Source organism: Maniola hyperantus, chromosome 14 (assembly GCF_902806685.2).
Source record: "Maniola hyperantus chromosome 14, iAphHyp1.2, whole genome shotgun sequence".
NCBI classification, from domain to species: domain Eukaryota; kingdom Metazoa; phylum Arthropoda; class Insecta; order Lepidoptera; family Nymphalidae; genus Maniola; species Maniola hyperantus.
The window spans coordinates 411,372-434,729 of record NC_048549.1 but is presented as its reverse complement, the minus strand read 5'-3'; the positions used below and the strand labels follow the sequence as shown (position 1 = coordinate 434,729).

Genomic DNA, 23,358 nt, shown 5'->3' with positions numbered 1-23,358 from the left:
AGTCTTGGACAGTCTTGTTACAGACAAAAAAAATATTAGAAAAAATCCTTTATTTTATGATGAACCAAATTCACAAAAAAATAAATTGAATTTACAGTTGCTAAATACACAAAATTTTAACTAACTGAACTGTCTGTGTTTTTGTCGAGATTATTACTGTAATTGTAAACTGTGATGGTGTACATGATGATGTTGTATTATTTTATGTTGGATTATTTTATGTACTTAAAGGAAACCAATCTAAACAGTTCACTAGTCGTCTAATTAATATAATTTCATTGATAATTTGCAAAAATATTGTTCAAATAACACCCATTTGAGCCCATATATTTTGATTATGCAATTGTCACTCAAACTGAAACTAAAGCAGTCAAAAGAAGATATTTTTATGTAACAAATCACACTAATTTGGAACTTGTAAGGGTTCGTCATTTTTTGGGCCCTACGATGCATGGGAGATGGTCGGTCTCCTTTCAAAACTAATCCATTTTTAGGGTTCCGTACCTCAAAAGGAAAAACGGAACCCTTATAGGATCACTTTGTTGTCTGTCTGTCTGTCTGTCTGTCAAGAAACCTACAGGGTACTTCCCGTTGACCTAGAATCATGAAATTTGGCAGGTAGGTAGATCTAATAGCTGACATTTGGGGAAAAATCTGAAAACCGTGAATTTAGGGTTAGATCACACAAAAAAAATTAAATTGTGGTCATGAACTAATAATTAGTATTTTCAACTTTTGAAGTGTGTGACTATATCAAGTGGGGTATCATATGAAAGGTCTTCACCTGTACATTCTAAAACAGATTTTTATTTATTTTTATGTATCATAGTTTTTGAACTATCCTGCAAAATGTTGAAAAAATACGACTGTAGTACGGAACCCTCATTGCGCGAGCCTGACTCGCACTTGGCCGGTTTTTTAAAGAATATTAACCAAGTTAATTGTTGACTAATATTCCCCTTTCCTCTCCAACTAAGCGTCAAGCTTTTGCTAGGAGTAGGTACGACAATAGTGCAACGGGTGGAATTCGAACCGGCTACCTTTCGGTTTTCAGGCGGCTCCTTTAACCGTTGAGCTATCGAGGCTCTAATTTTTTTAAAATTTATTTCCCTAACCGAGTCACGCTGGCACCTGCACATTACAATACACGTAAATATCAATAAAACATTGTCTGTCTATCTGTATCATACAAATTTCGATCTTACATCTATGCATTGCAACTTCCGGGGCCATTTCAAAAATTGCAATGGCGCCTACGTAGAGCTCTTGCCGGCAGTCGCGCCGCATCGATCGCGAGCGACGCCGGGAGCGAGCCCTAGCTAGCTACAGCCACTGTTGTACAGTCGCCTTGCAAATAATGCGTCTGACTCTACTTCCTTAGAATAAACTAGTGGTTCGCCTCGAACTAAGGGTAAGATCTAATAGAGCGCACTTTGACTGTGCTCAGACTTAAGTTTGAGTTAAAACGAGACAGATTTATGTTAGAGATATACACATCTGTCTTGTTTTAACTCTGTCTAAGTCTAATCATTGTTAGAATGCGCTCTATAGATTTCACCCTAAGCCTCCGCGTCCACCCGTCCGTTTGTCTGTCAGCGGGCTGTATCTCGTGAACCGTAATAGGTAGAGAGTTGAAAGGCTGAATGTGTATTACTTTTGCCGCTATAACAACAAAACAATAGTTGCTTGTTGCTTGCTTACTTTAATAAATTAAATGTTATTTCTTGTACAATGTAAAAACATAATTGTAAAGTTTTTCCAAAAAGCTTTTGCTGGGAAAATTTAGACAGGCGCTCGTTTTCTTCATCTCTCGCCGGGAAATGTACTTTACTTACCTATAATAATTGTATAATTTATGTTTGAAACTTAAACATAAAACATTTGTATTAATCGTGAACTAAATTAACGGTATTAAATCATATGCTATCCTTTTCCGCAAGCAACATTATGAAAGGGAGAGCAATAGATTTAGACGTGTCATTTTAGTTTTGTTTAGAGTTTGTGTACAACGGAATTAGCCACACTGGGGCCGATTCTCTAGTACACAATCTCTAAACTAAACTAAATTTAACAGGTCTAAATCTAGTGCTTTCATTATGAAAGGGATAGCAATAGATTTAGACGTGATATTTTAGTTTAGTTTAGAGATTGTGTACAAAGGAATTAGCCACATTGCCTAATTCAATTTAGAAACATTTTCGCCGCCGACTGTACAACAGACAAGGAGCATTACCATTTCCTAGCAATATACGAGATAGCTTGTTGTAAAGCAAAGCTATCCAGCAAGCTGTAGCACTTACTAGCTATTGTAGCTAAGTATGCCCGTATTCCGGAAGCTTGTGTGAATAGCGGATGCATGGCAATCGCTCGAGTAGCTGTCACTTCAGGCTTTTCAGTGCTCTACGATTTTTAGGGTTCCGTACCTCAAAAGGAAAAACGGAACTCTTACAGGATCACTTCGTTGTCTGTCTGTCGGTCTATCAAGAAACCTACATGGTACTTCTCGTTGACCTAGAATCATGAAATTTGGCAGGTAGGTCTTATAGCAGACATTCGGGGAAAAATCTGAAAACCGTGAATTTGTGGTTACATCACACAAAAAAAAATTAAATTGTGGTCATGAACTTATTATTTATTATTATTTATTATTATGAACTAATAATTTGTATTTTCAATTTTCACAGTAAGATCAACAACAAACAAGTGGAGTCTTCACCTGTACATTCTAAAACAGATTTTTATTTATTTTTCTGCATCATAGTTTTTGAATTATCGTGCAAAATGTCGAAAAAGCACGGAACCCTGGTTGCGCGAGCCTAACTCGCACTTGGCCGATTTTTTATAATGCGTTCTTAACGATTCCCAGACACGTTCGTTCGTAACTCGTGTGCTCATACCCTTCATCGTTTTCTGATAAAAAATTGTTTTGTTCCAGGTAATTAAATAACTTGTATGGCTGATGATTAGCAGCTAAGCTAGACTTCAAAGATGTAAGTCTTATCTGTAAAAGCCCCTTACAAAATATCAGATAAAAAAAAAGTGCCAGAAGACCGAAGTCTTTGAACAGTGCATGTTGCCACTTGCCAGTGTTATGATTATTCAATCGACCAATAATATACCCACTAGCTGAGCGTGGAAATAAGTTTTTAAAATCCTGTGGGAACCCGTGTTTCATTTTCCGGGGTAAAAAGTAGCCTATGTCACTCTCCAGGTCTTCAACTATACTCGTGCAAAAAATCACGTCGATCCGTTGCGACATGATTGAAGGACGAACCAACAAACAAACACACTTTTGCATTTACAATATTGGTAGTGATTTTGCGGTGGTAGCCTAGTGGGGAATCGAACCCGGAACTCGCTTCGCAGTGACGCGCGGTCCCTTGTTCCAGGAAAACATGAACTCCTTGGCAACGGCCGCGGCGAGATAATCAACATATCAGTGGCGCTATTTCGGGAACGCCCGTGACGTCACCGCAGTTCGCGCGCTATTGGCGGATAAACAAACACATACCGACGATTTATGTGTCTCAACTCTCAAGCGCACAATTAGGAAAATTAAACATATCAATCCGTAACCTCTCCAGAGTCAAGCAATGCGCTGGACTGCATTTACTTGCTCTGAGCAATAAGGCCGCCTTTACATAAGTACAATTGTTTTTATGGCCAAAACCCTTCTCAGTTCTGGGAGGAGACTCGTCCTCTGTAGTGAGCCGGCGATGGGTTGATCATGATCATGATGATGATGATTTTCCCTTATGTTTTATCGATGTAAATAGACTTTATTGATAGATGGATAGGTAATAGAATATCGATAGTTCGCAGGAAGTGTTAACCCGCCTGCAATGTAATATCATACTATTTTCACTTAGGGCAGGGTCACACTGGCGACATCCATTTATTTATTCTCTTTATTGTAATTTTTACTCCACAAGTCTTGGATAAAAACAAAAGAACAGAAACAGAAAAAAATGTCTCCACTGACTCCAAAATTATTATTCATAACATATTCGATATTAAATTATTTTTAATTTTTAGTGTTTGTGGTTGGGTATTGAAGTCGGGATTTTTTTTAAAATTATTTCACAATTTTCACTAACGTCACGTATTAAAATATGCTGTTCCTGGATAAAAACCTACTGTTTACTGAGCTATTACACTGATCGCGAGCAATTTATTCTTATCCGTTGAAGAGTTCCATATTTCTCTTCGAAGATATTCGTCAGATCTTAACCAAAATATGGGACGATTTCGATGAATTGAGAACCTTCTCCTTTATAAAGTCGGTTAAATATCCATTGAAAAATAAATTCAAAAACATATTGAATCAAAATATGCTTCTAGCTAAGATGTCATATGGCAGGAACTCTTCTCTTTGTTAGCTTGTACGCGTTACATTCACATTTTGTCGTGCAACATGTCGCTCATGTATCTATGGGTGCGGGAAAATTGGTACTATTTTCCCTATTGTCTATTTTCCCGACTTCAGCCGCCACCCAGTATCCAGCCGGCAGACGGCCGCCAGTCGGCGCCGGGCCCTGGCCGTGGGCGGACGCCTCCACGGCTGTTGCTCAAGTTACTCCCAAACAGTTTTTGAGCATAGATGTTCGTATATATCGAAACATAAACAGAAATTAATTAGTTTTCAAATGAATATAGAGACCACAAGTGTATTAAGTTTAAAAAGAAACTATTGTTAGTGAAAATAGATTCAATTGTCCAGTGTCTGAATTTCAGTGGAATTTGCTTTCATTAAAACGGTTTTTATATTAATACAATTTTTATATTTCACATGGTATTTTTTTGCGGTATTTGAAATCTCGGTAGGTTTTCTCTTTCATGATGTTCCTAGCAGATACCTAATATTCACGTTATAAGTCCTGCAAATTGCTATTGCGCTGGCATGTCTCATTAACATCGAAATGACGTCATTTGACGTATATTTAAGTAAAAATATACCATCAGCTCGAAGCTTCAGTCTAGTGCTGACGCCACTAAAATGGCGGCCACGCGCATTAGCAATTTGCAGGACGTGTATGTGCGCTATTAAATTCGCATTGTGAGGACACGCAAACATCGAAAATAATACGTTTACTTTCAGAGATGATCCGACGTTATTGAATTAATCGATGTCCAGGTAAAAACTTACCTTATAGGTAAAAGATTTATTAAAAAACTGGTCAAGTGCGAGTCTGACTCGTAAACGAAGAATTCCATACCATCGTACAAGATGATTTGTTTGATTGTGTTTTGAAAACCCTAATCGATAGCGATATATTGCAAATAAATTATCTGACTGACGCTAGAGGTCAACGAACGTTGAGTTAGTAGGCCACTCGGAGTCAATGCCGCGTCGTTGGCTGGGCATTGACCCGAGTTTTGCACGCTATACAATGCGGGTTTGAAAACTACTGAATCGCTAAAACTACAAAATGAGGCAAATGGTTATTGGTATTGGATTGTGTTTAGGTAGTATAACAAGAACGCTAAGTTTTTGTTAGCGTTCTGGTTACACCCTGTATATACATATAAGAGACTCGGTTATTGATTATTCACTGTTACTTTCCGTTGTTGTTAAATTAATGATCGAAGTAATGCTTGAAGCTATTGTAGGAGCTATTTGGTACATTTCATAAGTTATAACATTTCACAGTGACGTCATTACAGTATTATGCCTGGACTAGCTTATGCTCGCGACTTCGTCCGCGTGGACTATACAAATTTCAAACCCCTATTTTGCCCCCTTAGGGGTTGAATTTTCAAAAATCCTTTCTTAGCGGATGCCTATGTCATAATAGCTATCTGAATGCCAAATTTCAGCCCGATCCGTACCAGTAGTTTGAGCTGTGCGTTGATAGATCAGTCAGTCAGCCAGTCAGTCACCTTTTCCTTTTATATATTTAGAGATTATTAATGAAAAGCACCTAATTCCTAATGGTATCAAGTAACTAAGCAACCAAGGCAATTGAATAGAATATTTTCCTCTTGCCTTCTCCTTCTTACCACGGAACTCAGAAGGCAACATTAATAAGTCTGTAATTGAAAAACAACTTTGTAAGAATGAAGGTCGTAATGTTATTATTATTTAGTACCTATGTACGTCAAAAAAACCGGCCAAGTGCGAGTCAGACTCGCGCATCGAGGGTTCCGTACTACAGTCGTATTGTTTCGACATTTTGTGACAGAATGTGTGTATTCATTAGTCTGTAATCTGTATGTTACCTTTTCACGACCGGACCCATCCTTTTAACCGATTTTAAAGGAATTTGGTACAGAGATAACTTGCATCCCGGAGATGAATATAAGCTACTTTTTATTCTGGAAAATCAAACAGTTCCCCGGGAATTTTCAATAGCATAATATATTCATTTAATTTAGTATGACAATAAATAGAATCAACATTGGCATAAATGGTACCCATTTGGGTACATTATCATCAATTCAGCCAGACGAAGTTTCTACATCCCATTTACGTTCGTAGCGAGAGTTCCTCAAACCCGATTGTCTTGACTCTTGACAATTAATCTTGTTAATTAATGCTATAGTGAGTTACTCGCTGTAGCAATAGTTTTGCTTGTGAGCTCTGAAATGCATGCATTTTGGCTGATTTCAAACAGTAGCATGCAGAATGTTGTATAGAAGTTGGTGTTACTTTGCGGCAGTCCATGATATCATCATCATCATCAACCAATAGACGTCCACTGCTGGACATAAGTCTCTTGTAGGGACTTCCACACGTCACGGTCTTGCGCCGCCGCGCCGCCATCCAGCGGCTCCCTGCGACTCGTCTGATGTCGTCCGTCCACCTAGTGGGGGGTCTTCCAACACTGCGTCTTCCGGTGCGAGGTCGCTATTCTAGCACCTTGGGACCATCCATACATACATGATATACCATGATAATGTCCATGATATACAATGAACCAAAAGCTCAATTTGCTATAATCCGCTGAAACAGGTCGAATCTTTATGGTGCAACATGCAACATGCTACATGCACCGCCCGCCCTCCCACTGCTAAACATGCAGGAGAAAGCAGCCATCAGGCAAGCAATACGCACCACCACCACGCATCACCACACAACCCCAAAACTCGACGCACGTTTCGCCTCGACATCCTCAGGAGATATAGACCTTACAATCCACAATTGCAAAAATCTATACATTTAAAACGCCCAATGATCAAAGGATCACTCAGTCCTTTTCATAACTATGTGCGTGTTTGTCTGTCTGTGACAGTGTTGACTTTTAGTCATCTGTTCATTAGCGGAATCAGCGCGTGTCGGCGGCGTCTGCAATCAGCCAAGTGCCGTCAAATTAACATGTTTACACGCGTCTAATTAATGCCCACTAATTGTACCACACCACACCACACCACACCACACGCTACAAGTAATGAGCGTTGTGTAGTGGCAGTTTTACTACTTGAGTAAACTCCGGCTAGAATAGGGTCTTACAGCCGCACTCAGAGTCCCTTAATCGTTACTTAAGGCATTCCTTATCCATACTAATTCATGTCTAAGTAACGATTAAGCGACTCTGAGTGCGGCCGATAGACTGTTTTTAGGGTTCCGTACCTCAAAAGGAAACAAGGAACCCTTATAGGATCACTTTGTTGTTTGTCTGTCTGTCCGTCTGTCAAGAAAACCTGTAGGGTACACTTCCCGTTGACCTAGAATCATGAAATTTGGTAGGTAGGTCTTATAGCACAAGTAAAGGAATAAATCCGAAAACCGTTAATTTGTGGTTACATCACAACAAAAATTTAAAATGTGTTCATGAACAAATAATTAGTATTTTCAATTTTCAAAGTAAGCTAGTTATACCAAGGGGTATCATATGAAAGGGCTTCACCTGAATATTGTACAACAGATTTTTATTTATTTTTATGCATAATAGTTTTTGATTTATCGTGCAAAATGTCGAAAAAATACGACTTTAGTACGGAACCCTCGGGTGCGCGATTCTGACTCACACTTGGCCGGTTTTCCGTACTACATTCGTATTTCAAAAACTATTATGCATAAAAATACATTTCATTTTTCTACGTCAACGGGAAGTACCTTATATAGGTTTCTTGACACACACGACAGGCAGACAGACAGACAGATAACCAAGTGGAACCTTTTCTTTTTTCGTTACGTACGGAACCCTAAAAATTTTAAAAATATTTGTCGTTTACGCCTTGTGACGTCATTGATCGCCTTCCGTACAACGTAATGTTAATAATTAATTTTGTTTAATACATAAAGTTCATCCATCTAAAATTATTACCAAAACATCCTATTAAATAAATGAATTGTTTTTGGTGTCATAATGTCATTTGGTGTCAAAAACAAAGAAACATGTCAATAAAGGGCCGCCAATTGATAGAGTCGACGTAGCGCGACCCTGTATTTGGGTCAGCGGATCCGACTGAGCGGATGTTCGCCTCAACCCTTCTGGTGTTTGCGGAGTCGCTGCTAAGGGACAATTCACACGTACCACAAATCACAATTACATCACATCGCAGCGACAAAAAGTCGCTGCAGCTTCTTGCAGTTGCGTTGTTGTACAGTGCCCGGCGAAGAACTTGAGTATTGACGCGATTGGCTGGCGAATTGCGGGTGCATGCGATTGGTTGATACGTCGACTTTCGCTTCCCGGATTCGCCAACTCTCTCCCACTACGCTGCTTCAGGTCTAAGTTGTTTGCCGGGCCCTATAACTTGTACTAAATGTCGATGTGGTTCCGTTGTCGCTAGTTGCGATGTGGTTATGGTTAGGTTCTGACTACTGTTTGCAGACAGACAGACGTTGTGATTGGGAAGTGGCTCGACCCACACGGTTTGATTTGGCGACAAAATGCGTCCCGTATGAATTAAACTATTTATTTTTCATCTCACTGACTAGGAAAGGTTTTCTTTGTCCTTTGAAATCTGCGTGGAAAGGTCCATTTAAACCGCTAGCGTAGAAAGAACGTTTAAAATTCGAACGTTTAAAATGCGAACTATGGTCTATGGATGGTGCATTAGAACCTCCTTTGCGGTCCAAGATTTGCGCCTTCTTAATTTAAAAACTTCTTGTTGAAACCTCCACGGCTCTAACAGAGATGAAAATTTATGTGTTTCGCACAGCTGCAAATTTATTTGAGCTCGAGCCTTTGAATTCCTCACTACGCTCAAGATTCTATTTTTGAACACTCCTTCACTGGCTGGGAGTTCAGTACAAACTCTCGCGCTAAAATAACAACTTTGCAGCCTTGCATACCCCCTTCACGTGTTGTGGTGTGATTGTGGCAAGTATGACTTTTCCCTAAAACTAACGAGTGGCTGCTACAAGATAACAGAATTACAGCAAACAAACAATATCTGCTCAGGATTTGTTTACGTCATTCGTACTCAAGGAACAACAAGCTTCATCATCATCAACCGATCGCCGGCTCACTACCGAGCACGGATCTCCTCTCATATGATACCCCACTTAGTATAGTAGGTAATCTTACTTTGAAAGTTGAAAATGGCAATATTTGTTCATGAACACATTTTAATTTTTTTTTCTCTGCTATAAGATCTACCTACTTGCCAAATTTCATGATTCCAGGTCAACGGGAAGTACCCTATAGGTTTCTTGACAGACAACAAAGTGATCCTATAAGGGTTCCGTTTTTCCTTTTGAGGTCTCCTGACCCTGATTATTGATTTCTCCTGATATTTTATTTTCTGTTTCATGAGGTTGTTTGAGGTTCGGCGATTGATATTTCTTGCTTGTCCCTGGCTGATCTCGACACGGAGTGCGCTGGGCTTCTAATGATTTAGTGATGTATTCTTTAATTTTTTGATATAATATTTCTGCTTTTTCATAATGCTTGTCTCGAAAATATTGCTGATTTTTATCTGCCATTGATAATAGTTGCTCATGATTATTCTGATATTCCGACCAGTAGCTTTCGAGAGTTTCCAACTTACGAGTAAAATAGCTTATGATAGCTTTTCGCTCTTTTCCATCCTTTTTCATGTTTGTATACAGCGTTTCCATTGCTGTATATAGCTCAACTTGGGATTCATAAATGTCTGCCATTGCTGCTCTTCTTTACTTCTGATAATAATAGTGATGTGATCAAAAATAAGAAACACCTTACTTGTTATATCCGCTTACTGATATTGATGATAATGGCCAATTTCCTGGCTGCTCCAGTTGTCACTGATGATGGAAATCTCAGATAAAAATGTCCAAAATGTCTATGATACACTGATAAAAATGTCCAAAAAAAATTGATATTTGAAAAATGTCTATATTAATTACAATGATACTGATATATTTTTGAAAATGTCAATGATACAACTTCACCAAAGTCACTGATTACAACCCTCGAAAATTACGAGGTCCCGCCCAAGAACGGTAGGCTCGATGGACCAAAAAATGTGGGGGTTGTTAATGATAGAAATGATAACGATAATGTCCTTCGATAGCTCCTTTAATGATACTAATTGATAATTGATATGATAATGATATGATGAGTGCGATTCGCGGCGCGGCCGGTGGTGCACTGTCTTTGTGAACTGCTAGGCGCCAGCACGAGGATTGCGTAAACTGCTGACGCCGCACAGTTCAGTGTTCGGTACACACAGTGTCCCGAACAGTACGTAACCCTAAAAAGAAAAATGGCAGCCTACTAGGTAGGCCAAAATCTTCAAAGCCCTTTCTTTAAATCAAAGGGAAATATTATTTAGACAGGCGTATATTAAAGAATCTGTCGCCTTCTTTAGAGAACAAAGAAGTAAAGTTGGAGCCTCAATAGCTCAACGGTTAAGGCGCTGAAATACGAAAGTTGGCCGGTTCAAACCCCACCCGTTGCACTGTTGTCGTACCTACTCCTAGCACAAGCTTGACGCTTAGTTGGAGGGGAAACGGGAATATTATTCATGATTAGCATGGCTAATATTCTTTAAAAAAAAGTGTAAAGAGCTAAAGGTTTTTAAAATTTCGTCAACTATGAATTTTAATCAATGTTATTTACGATCTTACGCCGCCCGCCGCGCCGCGCCGCCCGCGCCCGGTCGTCTTTGTTCTACGTCGTAGTCGTTTGACATTTAGCCAGAAGTCAGAACTTCAAGTTACAACCTTTAGGCCTTCTTATTTTACTTTTTAGAACATTTTGTTCTCTTGAAATTCGAGGTCGAAGCCAATTATTTTCAACATTCTTTGTAAATAATTGTAAACTAGTAAAATGTTGCATGTTTTGTTTTTTTGTATTTTGTGTAATCTTAATAATACGTAAGTTCTAAGTATACTACAGGTTGTAACCAGAACGCTAGCAAAAAGTTGGCGTTATTGTTATATACTACCTAAACACAATCCAATATCAATAACCATTTGCCTCATTTTGTAGTTTTAGTGATTCTTCAAACCCGCAATGTATAATGTGCGAAAATGTATTCTTATATTAGCCAAAATGTATTGCTTTCCTTTTTGACTTGCTTTAAAACATTGTAAATATATCCAATTGCGCATTTTTTTTTTTAATTGTCTACCTTGAAAAACTGGTTTTTTTCTGATGTCAGCGAAATACCATTCAAGTTGAAACACTTAGTAGTAAGGAACTTGGTACAAGCATTTAGTGAACTTGGCCTACAGAAATAATTATTTCTATTTACGGTGTAGAGCTGTGGCACTGTGGCGTGCTATGCCTTTGTTCAAGGTTTAAGATTTTTATAAAAAAACTAAGGATTTTTAAGTATGTTGCTATAACGACATTAATTTTATTATAGTGTAGTAGTTAAGAGTGCTCTCCAGGGTCGATTTAAGGCAGGCATACTATTGCAATCAACTTTTAGGGAAGGGACATACTTAAGAGCGAGAATTATACATTTGGTAGGTATAACGTTAATTATATGCAAATATTAATTTAATTAATAATTAGTTTTACAATTTTATAGTTTCTTACACGGTTTATATACGCACGAATGTTATGTTAAGAAAAGTAGTTTTTTATCTAAATTATATGTATTGTTTTTAAAAGGAAAAGGTGACTGACTGACTGACTGATCTATCAACGTACAGGTCAAACTACTAGATGGATCGGGCTGAAATTTGGCATGCTGATAGATGCATCAAAATCCTTTAATCTTTTATCGTTTTGTATTTTGTGTTTTGTTTCTTGTACCTTTATTTGTATTTAAATTTATTATTAATCATCTAGTTAGTGTAAGTGGCACTGCCGTACTAATAAGACATAAAAATAAAATAAATAAATAATGATGACATGATAAATACTATCTGTCCCGGCTTACTCACGTGTGTAGTCGACGTTAGCCCGACTAGTTTCGAACCCATCCGGGGTCCTTTTTCAAGGGAGTCCGTCCGCGCACGCGCCGCGGTTTTGACTCAGATAGTATTTATAATGGAAATCACTCACGGTAGTTTAAACGCTAAATTGACATGATAAGATGACAATAAAACAGGAGTTTGGAATGTCCACGCGAGCGAAGTAGCTGGGATAAGCTAGTAATAGATAAATCAGACACGCCACGGCCGCGAATCTCCTAATGATTCGATGTAAACGAACTCTGACTGCCGCACTTGGCACGTACCCCAGCTAGGTATTTTGTTTTCAAAATAACACAAAAAAATAGCGGTCATTACACAGCACGACCCATTTGGCAGGTTTTCTAAATGTTCGTTTCCAAATTTTAAAAAAATGGCTATTATCATAAAATGATGACTAGGTATGTTGGTACGTTCGCTTGAAAAGAACATGGAAAAAAATGTTAATTCGATTTCAAACAAATTGAAATTGACTAGAAGAGTCTATTAAAGTACTATTAAAGGCACGTTACTAGATAGGTACCATTTTCCTCGATTTGTAGTTTTAGTGATTTAGTATTTTTCAAACCCGCAATGTATAGCGCGCAAAAGTCTGCCCAGTGCCCGGCCTACGGCGCGGCATAGTGGCCAACTTACGCAACGTTCCTTGACCTATAGCGTCAGTCAGATGTTTTATTTGCAATAATATATCGTAAACTTTTACAAAATCATAGATTTTTTTAGTTTTTTTTTGTGGTATCATATCAGTAATCATCAGTACTATCACCTGTCTTCGTTTTTGCCAGCGTTCTGGTTGCACCCTGTAGTTATATAAAAATACAATATTTCTACGAGTTTCTCATGAAATAAATACTTCTATGAGTTAATTTCTAGAAATAGTTTTTTTTTAACCAATACCCATATATTATGTATACAACGATCACAGGCATGGATAAAGGAACGCATTGAAATCAGTTTATAACTACCCCATAGATTCCTTTGTGCCGTGGAATTACTTCCTTTGAACGCGTGTACCGTGAAATGATTGTACTGGATCATTAGATTCGTACCGATACGCGCAAAGAGAAAGGAATGGAGCTCAATACGTGTTATTATAATGTAAATAGGTACAATGGATGTAATGATTAAAACATTAATCATGTTTTGACACGTTTGTTATTGGTATTCGATCGATTCGAGGTGAATTTCAGCCGGGTAAAGCCGAGAGCAAAATCAAGTTCTATATAATATTAATACCTTATTCCCGCGACTTCGTTCGCGACTACTCTAATTTGAAACCAAATTAGAGTAGTAGACTGCCAAATTTCAGCCCAATCCGTCCAGTAGTTTGAGTTGTACGTTGATAAATCAGTCAGTCAGTCACCTTTTCCTTTTATGTATTTTAATTTTTGCTTGTATGCTTCCTATTAAATGTGTAAATAGGTATATCCATCCATCATTCCTTATACGCATGGCTAGGGTCTGGAATACTCTTCCTAGATCAGTGTTTCCTACCAATTTTAATCCAGGTATCTTTAAAACAAGAGTAAATAGGCAACTTCTAGGCAAAATCGTCCCATCTTAGGCCACATCATCACTTCCCATCAGGCGCCTATCTATAATATAAAAATGAATCACTAAATGTGTTGCTGATCGCAAATCTCGAGAACAGCTGAACCGATTTCGCTAATTCTTTTTTTATAATATTCCTTGAAATACGAGGATGGTTCTTACGGAGAGAAGAATTTTAAAAATTTAAATCGACTGTTAGGCGGAACGAAGTTCGCCAGGGCAGCTAGTAATGAATAATAATAAAAAAACGGTATGTGAAATTTTTTTACAAAAAAAATAAAAACCGACTTCGTTACACAAACACTAAAAATTGAAAAATAATTTAATTTATTACCGAATATATTATGTATACAAGAGTTAATATAGTTCCATAATAATATTTTTTGGTGCCGGTGCCAATTAGCTTCAGCTGCGCGAATCGTCTAGACTTCGAATTTTTATGAGACTCCACAATGGCACCTCATTGGCACCGACCCCAAAAAATATTATTATGGAACTATATTAACTCTTGTATACATAATATATTCGGTAATAAATTAAATTATTTTTCAATTTTTAGTGTTTGTGTAACGAAGTCGGTTTTTATTTTTTTTGTAAAAATTTTTTATTTCACAATTTTTAGTGGCCCCATGGAATTATGCTATGACTGGTTAAAAGTCTACTGTTTACTAAGCTATTACACTGATCGCGAGCAATTTACTCTTATCCGTTGAGGAGTTCCAGTATCTATCTTCGAAGATGTTCATCAGATCTTCACCAAATTGAAATGGGACCAACTTTGAAGTATACCCTTTCAAACAAAAAAAGAATTTTCAAAATCGGTCTAGGCGTTTTCGAGTTATCGGGGAACATACATAAAAAAAAAAAAAAAGATTCCGACGAATTGAGAACCTCCTCCTTTTTTTGAAGTCGGTTAAAAATATGGGGTGTTGCGCGCAATTTTAATTTACAGTATGGTTCTTCGTTATTCACTCTTCAGCTTTGCTTTGATGACGTACGTGACGCAAATAATCGCAAATTACAGGGCGGGGATTCCGTTATATTCCGTCAATGTGGGCAAATCAACAAACAAGCTGAGGATAGGGACGAAATTGTGCTTATTTATTCTGACATTTTTTCCTTGTACGTAAATCAAATATTCGCAAAGGAAGGATAAAAATTTCGCCCTAGGTAGACAAATTAATAATTATGAGCTGAATGTAGTCTAAATATGTAAAACGAAAAGGTGACTGACTGACTGACTGACTGACTGACTGACTGACTGACTGACTGACTGACTGACTGAGTGATCGATACTTCTGGATGGATCTGGCTGACATTTGGCATGTAGATAGCTATTATGACTTAGACGTCCGCTAATATTTGAGTCCGCGGATTTTTGAGAATTCAAGCCTTCAAGCCAAGAATTCAAGGGTGAAAAAAAAGGTTTGAAATTTGTGTAGTACACGCAGACGAAGTCGCGGGCATAAGCTAGTGTTGTATATTGTGTAAACAGTACCTACTCAGCGTTATCAAATTTGATTATTTCCCACATTTTAGGGTCTCTTCCAGGAGCTTCCAGGCAAGCCAGGAGCTTGAAAAATGACGGGCTTTCATGCAAACTTTCAATTCCCCTTAGAGATGAAGTTTCCTAAAATCCTTTCCTAGAGTAGAATAGAATATATCTTTATTCAAGTAGACTTATTACAAGTGCTTTTGAATCGGTAACTAGTTTAATTGACCACTGGTTCAGAATGCCGTTCCTACCGAGAAGAACCAGCAAGAAACTCTTAGTGAGTCACCTAAATAGGTGAACAACTCTCCTTTAAAAAATTTCAAAGGTGTGTTAAGTCTGTTCCTCCGTACTGGCCTAGCGTGGTGGAATGACCAACACCCTGATTCTGAGAGGAGACCCGTGCTCAGTAGTGACCTGGCGATGGGTTAATCATGATGATTCTGAGGGAGAACTATAAAGCTCTCCATAATAACATTTAGTGAAAAGTTTTGTCTACATGTAAATATATATCCTTTTTATTTAGAAAGACAGATAAATTACTTTAACAAAAATGTTGGTTTTCATGTAAAATAAATATTTTTGAAGAAATTCATTACCATCCATAAGTATGAAACCAGAAAACGTGATCTCAGTTACACGGTGCTAGTAATCCGACCCTATCGCAATATGTTGGGAAAACAAGAAAGTAATCAGACCAAGCTTGGGGACAAATGTTTCGGCTCGTCTCATTTAGCTCCTTAATTCTTCCTTATCCCTTCTCAAGCGAAATATACTACACTATGTTGCAAAAAATCCGATCACCTTAGTGACTCTTAATAAGCTACCCGTGTGAAGCCGGGGCGGAGCGCTAGTCTTTTATATTCAAGTGATTCATAAATAACCAGTAGCAAAGTTTTCCTGGAAACGACACGTACTTTAGCATAAAGTTGATAAATTACATCTGTAATTAATAATTATTAGGTATCTGTCGTTGTACCAGGTACGTACTTATCACAAAACAGAACCGGAAATCACGTAGGTCCGTTAGGCAAACCTGACAGAACTAATATTATACTAACGACTAGTAGTTTGACTTGTCCAAGGCTATCATCAAGCCATCTTAGTCACGTATAGACGACATTTATTTTGTTATGACTTTACCTTGATATGTAGCAAGCGACCAGTTTTCATTCATAGAGCTAAGTTTGAGGCAAAGTTCACGACAATTATGAAACTTGTGACAAAGTCAAAGTCAAATAATTTATTCAAAATCTAAATATATAAAAGGAAAAGGTAACTGATTGACTGACTGATCTATCAACGCACAGCTCAAACTAGTGGACGGATCGAGCTGAAATTTGGCATGCAGATAGCTATTATGACGTAGGCATTCGCTAAGAAAGAATTTTTTAAATTCAATCCCTAGGGAGTAAAACCAAAAAACCGTGCCGGCTCAGCTTGAAGCCAAGCGATTTAGCGTTCCAGTACGATGCCGTGTAGAAACCAAAGGGGCATGGGTTTAATAAAAACTGCCATACCCCTTCCAGGATAGCCCGCTTCCATCTTAGACTGCATCATTACTTATCACCAGGTGAGATTGCAGTCAAGGCTTTAACTTGTATCTGAATAAAAATAAAACAATCCCATAATGAAGAATCGTAACAATTAATATCGATCTCTGGGCAACCAACGCTTCTTCCGCTAACTTTTGATGATGATGATCATGATGATAAGCTTTAAGAGTTCCTGTCTCTGCGACCAATGCCTCTTCTTTCGGCAACTTTTTCCATCTTGATGAGTTTTAAGGAGTTTATGTCTCTTAAGTGCCTCGTAGTTATGTGTCCTAGCACACGTCCCAGATATGCGAATTTTATCTTTCATTTTGCAAAACTGTTTTTCGGGTTGTGCTACACATGACAGAGTTTATTCCAGCGCTTCTTCTGCTTGAGGTATTCTGGCTTTAAACCTCAAGTGGAGGAAGGGTCGGGATAACCAACCCTTAGGTATAAAGTGATGTATGGCACAACTTATAATATAAATGTTTGTTCTTTTCTTTTCTTTCTTTCTTCAAAAATACGCAGTTTTTATTGAAGCCTAAGCGACAAACAAGGATTTTGTTTACCTGTCTAAAAACTCATCGTACCGGCGGCGGCGGTATAATATTCCCAAGCTAAGTTAATCTCGTTAAAGTAATCGTATTAAATTCGTGGAACATGTGATCTTAATCAGCTTTACGGTGCTGAGCTACCTATGTGTAATTAGCTTACACGAAAATAGATGCAAATTTGACGAAAATTTATGCTCGAGTAAATTATTGCTTATCGGAGGAGTGAAACTCTGAAAATCAGCTGTATATGAATTGGTTTTGAGTATAAATAGTCAATGCTGCGAATGAAGCTAAAGCTGCTGAAACTGTGATAGCCTAATGGTTAGGCCGTTCGCCTTCTAATTGGAGGTTGGGTGTTCAATCTCGGGTACGCACCTCTAACTTTGAGGAGTTATGTGCGTTTTTAGTTATTACTAATTAAATATCTCTTGGTTTAACGGTGAAGGAAAAAATCGTGAGGAAACCTGCATGCCTGAGTTTTCCATAATGTTCTCAAAAGCGTGTGAAGTCTACCAATCCGCACATGGCCTGCGTGGTAGACTAAGGCCAAAACCCTTCTCACTCTCAGAGGAGACCCGTGCTCTGTAGTGAGCCGGCGATGGGTTGATCATGATGATGATAAATAGTCTTCGTCGTTGTAATCGATAGATGTCCACTGCTTGACATAGGTTGCAAGACAAGGATCGCCTCTGCTTGTGTCCAGAGGCTCTCAAAGACTCAAATTGACGCCACGCTGCGCTTTCCACCGGAGAGTCCATTCAAGCAACTTGCTGGCAAGTGATGATGCTGCCTAAGATGAAGCGCGCTTGCCTAAAAGATGCCTATATTCACTCTTGATTTGAAGGTACCCATATTTAAATTGGAGGTGAAATCTGATGCCGGAAGTTTGTTCCATATCCTAGCGATTCGATTTAGAAACGAGGAGGCAAATCGCTTCGTACGTGTCCGTGGAATTTCGACTACGTACGGGTGTAGACCTTGGCGATTCCGTACAGTACGATAGTAGAAAGGTGAAGGGTGAACCGAGGAGGGTCTTCCACTGTAGTAATAAAATCAAGTGATTTTTTGTATAGCGGTAGTTTATGGGGCTAGAATTCATTATTAATAAGAATAATTTAAAAAAAATCATGAATTTTATTTATTGTTAACATGAACTTCACGCTGTGAGGGAAGGAGAATAATCACGTCACAATTCATAAACGACAATTTTTACAATTTTTTAACATAAAAATAGAGTAATTTCTGCGGAAAAATATTTTTATGTTTAAAATTGCAATATATTTTTCGTTTGCGCCTTGTGACTTCATTAATCACTTTCCGTACAGCAGCGTGACGTTAATAAGTAATTATTGTAAAAATCCTGATTTTTTTAAATTATTTTCTTTATTAATAATGAATTCTAACCCCATAAACTACCACTATAAAAAAATTACATCATTTTATTACTACAGTCCAAGACCCTATTAAACTACTAGATAACCGTGAAAGTTCACCTTAACTGGTCCACCAAAGCATAATATGATATCCATTTGTGGAATCTATTCATATCTCGTCAACCTCGCGTGTTAGCAGGGTTGACATAAGTGAGGCAACCAGTCGTTACCCTTAGAGCAGGCGCCGCGGAAGTGGTCTCAATATCTTAAGTTAATTTGGATCTTATTACGGTCGCCTTAAAGGCGGCTTGATACCTTTGCGGTGTTAATGCTCCGGCTCTGTGACGTAGGGTTGCCAATCCATACTAATTACTAATCACTAGGTAATTGAGCATACTTATAGATGATAATAATAATAATAGTGACAATGATGATGATACTCTGGGTTAACATAATATATAGAATAGATTTGATGCCGAAATAATATATTAAGGTTTCTTCGGGATGCGGGATCAAAATTTTTATCGATTTTAGTCTATAATTATGTCTAAAAACTATCAGGTTGGTCCCATGTAAGTTTGGTGAAAATTTGATGAATAGTTTCGGAGATAGGTGACAGAACTCCTCAACGGGTAAAAGCAAATCAATCGCGATCAGTGTAAATAGTTTAGTAAAAAGTAGACTCTTAACTCGTCTTCAAAATCTTGTATTTCCATTAGTATTTTAAGCACACAGAGCCACAACAAAGAAACAAATAAACCAAAATATACATCGACGTCCGTGTTTTCAGCTATTTAGAATGAATACTAAATAGGCCTTTTCCTTCCTGTCAAATTAGTGATTTTCGTTTTCCTCCTTCCTATATACCTACTTACGTTGTATTTCCTCAAAAGTTTTCAAATTTCCTCAAACCAGTGCCAACCCTGATGTTGAAGTGACGCACATTGGCCGTTGTGACGTCACAGCTCGCGTGCCAAATGTGATTGAGTCGACGGACTGATGGAGAGTGGCAGCCCTCAGTAGCCAGTTGTGTTTGATCCGTCACGAGCGTACGCCAAGTTTTATTTTTTTAATTTTAACAAAAAAAAAAGAAAATAATAGTGGTGTACATTTTTCGTGTCCTCAAGTGTACTGCAACAGTTTAACGATTTGTTATTGATATTTTTTGCTTTTATTTGAGAGAAAAAAAGGAAATAATTGCAGCGTGCAGTTTTCGTGTCCTCAAGTGTAACTTATAGACTCTATACGTTAAGACTGGTGCACATTACATTTTTTAAACAGATTTCAAACAAGGACATAAAAAGTAGGTCTAATAAATAGAATATAAAAAATAAAAGGTGGGCATTGCCACACAGTTTTATATACATCGAAAGCAGTTTATATGGACATTAATGTATGATACACTCAAAATAATGAACAGATAACATGGTGAGGTAGTCATAAGTGTTAACAGTGAAGTGTGCTGTGATGTTTGTACGGACGTAGACTGCACAGAGTTGTGTTGTGTTGTGGTGTGGAGTGGTGTTATGACAATGGGCATTATAATAGGAACTTGCGTGCCCGACTCTGAGCCTGACTCGGCAGCGTACGGGCCACAACACAGGCGACCGCCGAGAAGGATCTTATATGGTAAATATAGCTGTTATAACCATTGACTTATATTACTTCGTAAGGACAGGGCCATTGAAAAAGCAAAATGACACCGATTCATTGGTCCTAAAATGTTTATTTATCACCAATGCAACCTCAGTGACATCTGGACTCGGGTCGTTCATTAGTATCTAAGAGGTGGCGCTGATTTATTCGGTTCAAAAACCGTGAAAAATTTTGTTCGTTTGGGCATATCTTGTCATTTATATCGATGGTTGTAACCTCGCGTTTTTACCAAGCGAAGCGAGGGCTATGCATAAGGAAATTGCAATTGTCCATCCGTCAGAGCTGAGGCTTCTGGATGAATGCACATAAATCTGAGTTATGACTTCTTGAAGACAAACGGACGGACGGACAAATGCAAATTCACCCAAGCAGACTCGGAGACCACGCTTCGCTCGGTCAATCTAAATATTATATCTAAAAGGGAAAAGGTGACTGACTGACTGACTGACTGATCTATCAACTCACAGCTTAAACTACTGGACGGATCCGGCTGAAATTTGGCATGCAGATAGCTACTATGACGTAAGCATCCGCTAAGAAAGGATTTTTGAAAATTCAATCCCTAAGGGGGTAAAAAAGGGGTTGTAAAGTGTAGTCTACGCGGACGAAGTCGTGGACATAAGCTAGTTTAATATTAAACCATCAGTCTACACTTGATCCAGTGTTATTTGTATGAGTTGTCGTCATTAGCGATGCAGTTAACTGGTTTGTACCTACCTTGATACCTTGCTAGGTATTCTGACTTCGACACAAAAAGTCTAGAAGCCACGTATAGCGCGTTCGCTAAGAAATTCTCACAACAAGTTCAAAGTTTTCATAAAACGTAAACTAATTGAAAAATCCTATTACAATGTAAAGGATTATTTAAATGATAAGCAAGCTTGGGAATGAGTTGCTTAACGACTTTGTGATAGTTCTAATAAGTTTCAATAATTTTGTAAAGTGGTGACAATAAAAAGAATACCCGGCTGAGTTTGTTGTGGGCTCTTCTCAGACCTGGGCGCGTTTGGAACCCTCGTAGCTTTAGTTTTAAGTTTGCGTTATAATTATCACCACTATATTATCTTACAAATCTAACACTATACCAGACAATCAATAAGAGTAATTTATTACCTATTTTGAATAAAAAACAAAAAAAAAAAAAAAAAAACTCCAATTACGTAAAAAACCTGACTCTATACAGATCACCAATATTGTTTAACAGCTTTGATATCACTACCCCTATTATAAATACGAAAGTGTGTTGGTTTATTGGTTTTTCCTTCAATCAGGTCGATCCGTTGCGACGTTGCATGGGTATAGTTTAAGACCTGGAGAGTGACATTCCCACGGGATTTTTAATAATCTAAATTCACGCGTACGAAGTCGCGGGCGTCAGCTAGTAGTTCTAATAAACTTAAGTGATTTTGAAAAGTGGTGATAATAAAAAAATATTACCCGGCTGAGTTTGTTGTGGGGCTATTTGCTAACTCAGTGTCTAACACTGAATGATGGCCACCGAGCTTATTTAACATTGGTTGGTTATACATTGCTGCTTCACTGGGCGACGTTCAAACTCAAAAATTCAAATTTTTTATTCATAACTAGCTTATGCTCGCGACTTCGTCCGCGTGGACTACACAAATTTCAACCCCCTATTTTACTTCTTTAGGGGTTGAATTTTCAAAAATCCTTCCTTAGCGGATGCCTACGTCATAAGAGCTATCTGTATGCCAAATTTCAGCCCGATCCGTCCAGTAGCTTGAGCTGTGCGTTGATAGATCAGTCAATCAGTCACCTTTTTTCTTTTATATATTTAGATAGGTAAATTTTTTTTTAAATTTTTTATTAAAATAATTTTCGTAGAAAACCGTCAATGGATTCAAAATAACTGTCAGATGAAGTCGATATAGTCCCTAGACAAGGATAAAAATTGATGAACATTTCCATACAAGCAGACACAAGACGTCGGAATTCACCTTGGTTATACGTAGAAGGCTCGCAAGGTAAATGCTCGGTGGACTCCATAGCGGGGTGGTAATTACCCATCAGCCTCTCTGACCACGTATGCGTTTGACTAAGCTATACCACTCAATATATTATTATAAAAGTACTAGCTATACTTTTTTTTTTAAATAGAGATAGCGAGCAAACGCGCAGGCGGGTCACCTGATGTTAAGTGATTACCGCCGCCCATGAACATTTGCAGCACCAGAGGAACCGCCGATGCGTTGCCGACTTTTTAGGAATTTGTTGGTCCGCCCCTTGAATAACCCCATGTTATAATCTAAAGGAAACACCGCCGATGATAGTTTTTTTTTTCTTTTTCTTTTTTAAAGAATATTAGCCATGTTAAATGACTAATATTCCCCTTTCCTCTCCAACTAAGCGTCAGGCTTGTGCTAGGAGTAGGTACGACAATAGTGCAACGGGCGGGGTTTGAACCGTCGACCTTTCGGTTTTCAGTCCACTCCTTTACCCGTTGAGCTATTGAGGCTATAAAATAGTTGGTTCCACAGTTTGCATGTACGTGGAAAGAACGATCTATATCTCCAGTGGCTCTACCGCGGTTGTTTGACAGCTACAATGTCACGATCGCAATCATCTCTGATTGGTTAGTGCTCGCTCACTATTGGCCACAATGCATTGTTGCAACAAAAATCGCACAAATTCAGCCAATCAGAACAATTGAGATTGTAATAATGATTGATGCAGATTTTAGACAATCGCCCTACAGGTGTGCATAGGTACCAAAATGTCATGCTTGTTTGAAGCTTGCCAGTTACACACGCGAACACTTGTTGAATGCCGCCGGGCTAGCAATCGATACAGGCTGTATAGATAATCTAGGCTAGCCTGTTTCATTGCCTAGTTGATAGCACTGTGTGTATGTGTACTGCACAGTAATTGTCAAAAATGT

General features: G+C 38.2%; 1 protein-coding gene across 2 annotated transcripts in view; it reads left to right on the top strand.

Moving 5' to 3' along the window:
• Window positions 1-23,358, top strand: part of LOC117988202 (E3 ubiquitin-protein ligase znrf2) — a 99,446-nt gene that overhangs the window by 62,784 nt on the left and 13,304 nt on the right. The window lies entirely within an intron of this gene.